Source organism: Myotis brandtii, unplaced genomic scaffold (assembly GCF_000412655.1).
Source record: "Myotis brandtii unplaced genomic scaffold, ASM41265v1 scaffold1035, whole genome shotgun sequence".
Taxonomy (NCBI): domain Eukaryota; kingdom Metazoa; phylum Chordata; class Mammalia; order Chiroptera; family Vespertilionidae; genus Myotis; species Myotis brandtii.
Genome location: NW_005353475.1, coordinates 648074 through 656319, shown reverse-complemented (window position 1 = coordinate 656319; position 8246 = coordinate 648074). Strand labels below are relative to the sequence as shown.

Below are 8246 nucleotides of genomic sequence, written 5' to 3'. Positions count from 1 at the left end.
TGTTTGAACAACAATCTTGCAAGGGAAACATCTGTGAAGTAACCTTTATTGAAAACCTCCACGTACTGAATTAATACAGGAGGAACGGGGTCAGGGGCAGGCGTCTCTTAGAGTGTGTCCAGGTCTAAAGTTCTTGGCCGGAATTGTGCGCAACATTTATTGAAAACCTCCACGTACTGAATTAATACAGGAGGAACGGGGTCAGGGGCAGGCGTCTCTTAGAGTGTGTCCAGGTCTAAAGTTCTTGGCTGGAATTGTGCAATGCAACGCCCGGACTTCTGGGAGGACGGACCTACTCTTTCTGGAAACCACGGACCTGCAGTCCAAGGGCATGAAGGCACTGGCCCCTCCGAGGACAGTGCTTCAGGCCGGCCTTTCCCAAACTCTGTCCCGAGGGGGCAGCCAAGTGCATGGACTGCACGTTTGCAACTTTAAAGTCGCAAGTGCTCCCTGCACACGCGCTGGGAGGTTCCTGGGAGGAGGACCTGCAGGAGGCCTCACAGGGCCCCTCCCTCCACTCCTTCCTCTCCTGCAGGGACAGCCTGGGCCCTTCCCAGGGTGCCTCGCGCCAGGACGCACGAGCACGCCCACTGGGGGCGGGACTCTGTCCTGCACCTGCTCCCAGCGTCCGTTGGGGCGGTTGGCTCCCACAAGCGCGCGCATGCGCCAACTGCAGGGCGGGTCCCCAACGGCCGCCCAGGCTGCACGCGGGGCCTGGCATGGCGGCCTCCGGAGTCCGTTAGGCAAACAGGGAGGTAAGGGGCGCGCGGCCTCTTCTCCCCTCAGGCGCCCCCTCTTCTCTGTGGTTCTCCCTGTGGGCTCTGTGCCCCGGGTCTGTGCTCAGCACCCACACCCTCACATATTTCTGTGTGTTTTCACCGGGAATTGACAGCCACTGGCCGTTGGGGGTCAGTGATGGGGGCCTACACGGCCTAGTGATGCCTGTGAGTCCAACTCGGGGCGTCGGTCTGTGTCCCCCGCTTTCTGAACAGCGCAGCTCCCGGCAGTTCTTCCGCCTCTGACAGCGCCTCTGGTTCACGCGGTGTCTGCGGGCGGCTGTGGCCACGGGGCGGCCATGCCCGTGTCTGTGAACGTGCAGGCGGAGCGCTGATTTTGGAGGGTGTGGAGGTGTAGTGCGTGTATCCTCAGGGAGTTGCTGGGTAGGTGTTTGTAATACGCTGATGGGGAAAATGTTTACCGGTGGTTTTGTGTGTGTTTTTCCTCCTGTGAATCAGGGTTTTTTCCCTAATGGCCGATTTGGAGGGATTATCTGCAGATGCACAGGGCAGTGTTAGGACAAGTGCGGGTTTCGTTGGCTTGGGTGTGTGCTCTGTGTTTTGTACTTGGGGAGAGTGGACGGATCATTGTGTGTTCGGGGCATGTTGTGTGGTTACGTGCATTCCTTTTTGTCATCTTCAGCGGCTGTCTACGCCTCCGTCAGTGTGCAGAGGGCAGTCTGTGACTGTTTTCAGGACTGGTGGGTGTTGTATATGCTGGTGCCCAGTAGTGTTTGTGCAATTTGGTGTGGGGTGTGTGTAAGATGGAAGAGTTAATGCTGTGAGAGAACTTGGGAGTGTGGGGTTATGTATATGCAGGAAGTGTGGCATTGCATGCTTACTAGGGACATAGGGTATACGGGCATATGGTTGCCTGTTTGCAGGGCACTGGGTAATTGTAGGTCTGTTTGGGGCTTGTGGAGAGTTGTGTGTGTTTATTGAGCTTGCGTGGGTATTCCAGGGCCATGGCCATTGGGAGGCATATTTGCTGGAGCTCCGTTTTGTATTTTTCAGTCGGGGCCCTAAGGCTTACACATTTTGGGTTGCGAGTATGTGAGTATTTGAGGGAGAAATGGGTTTCTGTGTCTATACAGGGGATGGGAGGATGGTATCTATGTTTCAGAGGTGTTATAAGGTTATTTGTTAGTATTTGTGGGTGTGAGAGCTGACTCATTAGCTAGGGCTAGTTTGGTATTTGGAAGTTGTTTCTTATATGGTTTGCTGGAGATATTTCTGTGTGTCTTGGACATGTATCCTGGTCTGTGTTTATAACTGTCACCAGGAGCATGAAATAATAGTTTGTTCATAGGGTATATGGGGTTGTAAAGGCGTAAAGCGTATTTCTTTGGAGAATACTAGAGTGTTTCTACCTGTGTTTGGTAAGTAGGGAGTAAAAAGTGGTATGTCTGTATATTCAGGGTGAGGGTAGAGAAGAAATGTGTACTAGGTGTACCGGTTAATAATGCGGAGTTTGTAATCAAAGAAAACACAATAATTTTAAGAGCAACATCAAAAGTGCTTTATACAAAGTAATGTCCATCGCTAGCTACACATTTCCTCCATCTTTTAGGTAATTTGTGGATCTGTCCTAATACAACTTTTCTTGTTTTGAGGCAAACCATTCCGAGACCCAATTTTCTATTTGTACGTTTTGAAGTGCTGCTCAGAAAGTGCATGTGTCATCGATTGGAACAAGTGGGAATCTGAAGGAGCAAGATCTGGTGAATACGGCCGGTGGGTTAATACTTCCCAGGCAAGATCTTTTAACGTGTCTTTAACTGGTTTTAAAATGTGTGATGGTGCGTTAGCATAAAGCAAAATTACTTTGCCATGTCTTCTGGCCCATTCTGGTCATTTAACGATCAAAGCGTGGTTCAAATTGATTATATGTCCTCTGTAGCGATCAGTATTAATGGTTTCACCTGGTTTTAGAACAGTGGTTCTCAGCCTTGGCTGCACATTAGAATCACCTGGGAATCTTTTTAAAATCCTGAAGGTGATTCTAATGTGCAGCCAAGGTTGAGAACCACTGTTTTAGAAGCTCATAATACACCACACCTTCCTGATCCCACCAAACGCAGAGCATTATCTTCTTTCCGAAGCGATTTGGCCTTGCAGTCAATGTTGATGGTTGACCTGGATCAACCCATGATTTTGTGCGTTTGGGATTCTCAAAATAAATCCACTTTTCATCGCCAGTCACAATTCGATGCAAAAAAGACTTTCTTTCATGCCGTTGAAGCAACATTTTACTGATGACTTTTCGGTTTTCCATTTGTCTTTCGTTCCGATGATGTGGCACCCATTTTCCTTCCTTTAAAATCTTTCCCATTGCTTGTAAATAATCAGAAATTGTTTGCTGAGCAACGTTTAATCTTTCTGTAAGTTGCTTTTGAGTTTGACACGCATCTTCATCCAATAATGCTTATAATTGTTGGTCTTCCAACTTTTTTGGTTGACCTGGATGTTCTTTGTCTTTCACATAGAAATCATCACTTTTAAAGTGTTGAAACCAGCGTTCACAAGTTTAAAGTGTTGAGATGGAGCATGTTCACCATAAGCTTCCCAAAGTATACGGTAACTTTCAGCAGCACTTTTCTTCAAAATAAAGTAATGAATTAAAACTTCCCTCCAATGCTCTTTTTTGGGCACAAAATTCGACATTTTTAAGCGTAAAAATATCTATGAAGTTAACACCCTCAGCAAATTTGACATATGAAGTTTTGAAGCTTGCTGTCAGTACAACAAAATAGCATACATATCAAATCGCATATATATCAACATATGTGTAACTCCATCTATTGAAAAATATCCCCATTATTAACTGGTACAGCTGTTATAGAGTGCTTTTATTACATATTTAAGAGCAGAGGTAAAGAGGTTGTATTCTGGGAGGGGGCATGATCTATAATGTTTGAGGGGTCTATATATTCAGGAGTTAGGAATATTTGCATGTGTGTGTGTTTCCTTAGGTGTGTGAAAATTGTGCATGCAAATTAGAGTGAAGGGATTGTCAGTGTTTTTGTGTTTTGTGTGTATCTGTCTGAGCATGTGGGGTGAAAATTCATGAGTAGTTTGTGGGTATATGTACTTGGGATTTGTGAGTGTATCAGAAGGCTTAGAGTCCTCTTTGTGACTTTCCCAGAATGTAATACTTGCAGAATTTTGTAATGTTGTTTGTATGTGTCTTCTCAGTGTATGTGAGGTGAACTTACTGTACATGTTTTTTATAAGTATAGGTTGTTTGTGACTGCATATATATTTGAGTTCCTGAAGCTTATGATGGTGTGTGTATTCTAAGGAATGTGAGAGTACACTTGTGTGTTTGGAAACGAAGAGTCTGTGTAGGTTGTGTGTAATGTGTTCAAGATTGGTGGAGTATGTGTATTTTTGGACCCTCTTTTTTGCTATTCCTTGTGGGATTGCAAATGGATCTTTATTTGGGTGACACATGAGATAGTTGTGCACATGGTGGTTTTAGAGGGCCTGTGTGTGCAGGTATGTTGCTAAATGTTTCCCTCCACGTCCCACGTGGATCAGGGTTCAGGACCTGGAAGAGGAGCCACACACAAATGAAAGAGAAGAGACAAGATATAATTTGGAAATATTGGGGGACCAACTCAAGGAGAAGGACTTCCACTGGTGCTCAGGCCTCACCAAGCTTTTATTGATCTGGGATACACCCATAGCATAGCCCTTAGGCAGCGCGACTAGCCCATCAGCAAGGATTTACATAATAATAAATGGGGAAGTTGCTTCAGCTACCACTGTCTGGACAAACAGAGGTGGCGCCCAGCTCCAACCTTTGCTAGGGCTTCAAAGGTACCCAGCCTTCGGGGGGTTCTCTGTCTACGCTTATCAGCTAGTGAAGACAATAGGTGGTCTTCCACACAGGTATTCAGTGTCTACATCTGGGTGGTATGTTGGTTGCATATGTTTGTATTCAGATCCATGTTGTGTGTGCGAACATAGTTGTAGGAATAGAATGTGAATATTCAGGATGATTAGAGTTTTGTCTAACAATTTAGGTAGTAAGAGGAGGTATTTCTGTATATTCAGTGAAGGTAGAAATGTACGTGTGTGTTCATCTATGTAAGTTAATTTGTGTTTATGTATCTGGAGTGGGAGTAGAGGGTCGTAAGCAGGGTGTAAGTGGCTTGTGTGCACATCATTGTTTGAAAGGGGATGAGGTGCACTGGAACTGGCTCATATTAGCTTTGGGTGGCCAATGGTGCATGTCTCTTCTGGGATCTGTGTTCAGTGACATCAGGTGGGTAGTTTGAAATTAGTCATGCTGGGAATATTTATAACAGGTGCTCAACACAAATGAAGTCTTTCCTGAATCCCCCTGAGAGTGATCAGCATTCACTAGCCCCCACTTATGTGTGTGTGTGTGTCTGCATGCATGTGTGTGTGAAGCAGGACTATTCAGGCATCAGTGGGCATATGTGTGGGAGGCTCCATGTGAATTGGAAGTGAGGCATCTGGGGCTGCGGACCTTGCATAGACCCTGGTCAATCTGAATCATTACGTTACTCTTAGGTCAGCCCATTCTTTAGGGTCAAAGAATCCCATAAATGTTGGTTATTTCTGGTCCCCCTTCATGCAGATGGGTTGGGGGTGTCTGTCCCTGAGGCATGTGCGCACTTCTTTAGCATTTGTATGGTCCTGGCATCGGGGGACCTAGATGGGTGGGCCTGATAGACAGATAGCCATGCAGAACAGTACCTTCACGGGTATACTGCTGGCCTGACAGGCAGTAGTTGGAAAGATGGGGGGCTTCCTGGACAGAGGTCATATGGCCAAGTGTTCCCCCAGGCAAACTTTCTAAGAATTAGCCAAGCAGCTATAGGTATTGTTGGGTAAGGTGGGTGGCAAGGACATCTTTTACATGGGACCAGGTGGTGAAAGTCTGTAGAGCCTAGTGTCCCTGAGACCATCTGCCCTAGGGTGATGGGTTGTGTTGGGTATCAGCCTGGTGAGTGCTGTTACTAGCTTTTAACCCACCTATCTCCATGGGAACCTCAGTCCTTAGATATAGGAAGTACTTTAGGGGTCAGTGAAGTGACAGGGATGGTAATGGGGAGACATTGGGCCTGTGAAGGACTGAGAGTTAAGACCTGGGGAGACTGGGGGGTGTTACTCTGATTATATATGGCTCTGACATTCCCAAACCCTTACACAGGCTCCTTTGTTTTCTGAAGGCTCAGGCTGCTTCTGGCACTGAGAAGCTCACCTCTACCTCATGTTTCACTGAGAGGATGACATGACCCTCTTTTCGCTATTCCTTGTTGATCTGCAAACACACCAGAAGGAACCACGTGATCAATGTAGCCACCAGCTGACCCCACAGCTGCCTCCTGGCTCCCTTAGTTCCCCCCGAGGATTTCTGGGCCTTCCTTCCTTATGGTGAGTCTCCCTCTGGCCTTTTCTTGCTCATGGTGAATCCTCCTGTCCACAGAATGTGCCAACCTCACTTGCTTGACTGTCCCAATAACTGCTTCTCTTAGTACAAGTGGGTTCCTAGTGGCTCTCACTGCCCCTTACTTATGGTGAGTCTCCTTCTGGCCTTTTCTTGCTCATGGTGAATCCTCCTGCCAACAGAATGTGCCAACCTCACTTGCTTGAATGTCCCAATAACTGCTTCTCTTAGTACAAGCGGATTCCTAGTGGCTCTCACTGCCCCTTCCCCAATAAAATGACAGTGTGTTGCACTGATCATATTGTGTGTTGTTGGCAGAATGGAGCGCCACCTGGTTTTACATTTTTAAACGTTATATATTTTAAATAAAAGTGCAGTATAAGGTGTACAAGGTAGATGTTCTTGGGTTTGATTGTTGAATTTCCTTGGTTTGGTTCTTAAACGGGAAGGCACGGATGCTGAGTTTTATGGGGGAGTAACAGGAATATCTCTGTTATCTTGATTCAGCACTGAAAATCCCCCACCAGATAGAATGAATGGGGTTAGACAGAGCAGGTTTTTCAGGGCCCAATATTTTCTTTGGAGTGTATGTCCTTCCCCCATCTCTCCATGGACAGAAGGAATGCTATGCTCTTTTTTTAAAAAAAATAACATAAAACAATTTTATTACAGTTGCCATACAATATTATATTAGTTTCAGGTGTACAATGTAGTGATTAGACATTTATATTACTCATAAAGTGATCAACCAAATAAGTCTAGTACCCATTTGACACCATACGTATTTCCTACAATATTATTGACTTATGCTGTACTTTACTTCCCTATAACTAGGGATTTAATAACTGGCAATTTGTAAGTCTTAATTCCTTTCATTTTTTCACCCATCCCCCCGACTTCCCTTCCATCTGGCAACCATCAAAATGTACTCTGTACCTATGAGTTTGTTTCTGTTTTTTTTTTTTTTTAATTTAATTTGTTCTTTATCTACATGCAAGTGAAATCATATGGTATTTGTCTTTCTCTGACTTATTTTACTTAGCATAATGCCCTCTACATCCATTCATGTTGTTTCAAATGGCACGATTTCATTCTTTATTTTGGTTGAGTAATATTTCAGTGTATACAATATCAAAGCTTCTTTAGCCACTCATCTGTCAATGGACACTTAGGTTTCTTCCATATCTTGGCTATCTTAATAGAGTAAAAGCCTAATATGCTCAGTGTCCAGTCGTCCGGTTGTTCGTTCAACCAATCAAAGCGTACTGGGCTTTTTTGATGGGAAATAGTTTTACTACTAATTCAATTTCTGTACATAATATAGGTCTATTCAGATTTTCTATTTCTTCTTCAATCAGTTTTGATAGTTTATTTCTGTTATCTATTTCCTACAAGTTATTTGATTTGTTTGTTTACAGTTTAAAAATAGCCTCATATAATCATTTTTATTCTGTATGTGCAGTAATAATGTCTGCTCTCTTACTCCTGATTTTAGTAATTTCAATATTTTTGTGATCAAGCTAGCTAAAGTTTTGTCAATTTTGTTGCTATTACAAATAATCAACTTTGGGTTTCTTTGATTTAGACTATTTTTTCCCCATTGTCATCCTTAATTGCCAGTTTAATATTTATAATTACTATCTTTCTGCTTGCTTTATATTTGTTATTTTTTAATTTCTTAATTTGAAAAGTTAGGTTATTGATGATATATTTATTATTTCTTAGTATAAGCATTTATAATGATAAGGTACTGCTTTAGTTGCATCCAATTAGTTTGGATAAAATATGTTTCATTTTTGTTAATCTCAAATTATTTTTTTAACCCATCGATCATTTAGAAAAGTGTTAATTTCCACATACTTGTGAATTCTCAAATTTCTGTTATTAATTTATAAGTTCACTTAATAATGTCAGAGAATATACTTGCATGATTTCAACACTTTCAAATTATTAGAGATTTTATTTATTTTTTATTTCCTAAGTATTACAAAGAGTATTAAATATGTCTCCTTCTTTCCCCCCCCCCCTTGACATTCTCCCGGCCCCCC

At 43.5% G+C, this 8246-nt stretch overlaps 1 long non-coding RNA gene across 1 annotated transcript in view; it reads left to right on the top strand.

Moving 5' to 3' along the window:
- The first annotated feature begins 547 nt into the window (after positions 1 to 547).
- LOC106725652 overlaps positions 548 to 8246 on the top strand; it is an 18134-nt gene continuing 10435 nt past the window's right edge. Inside the window, exons 1-2 of the long non-coding RNA XR_001361575.1 lie at positions 548 to 755; positions 2175 to 2176. This is a non-coding gene — a long non-coding RNA (uncharacterized LOC106725652). The remainder of the gene's footprint in view (positions 756 to 2174; positions 2177 to 8246) is intronic.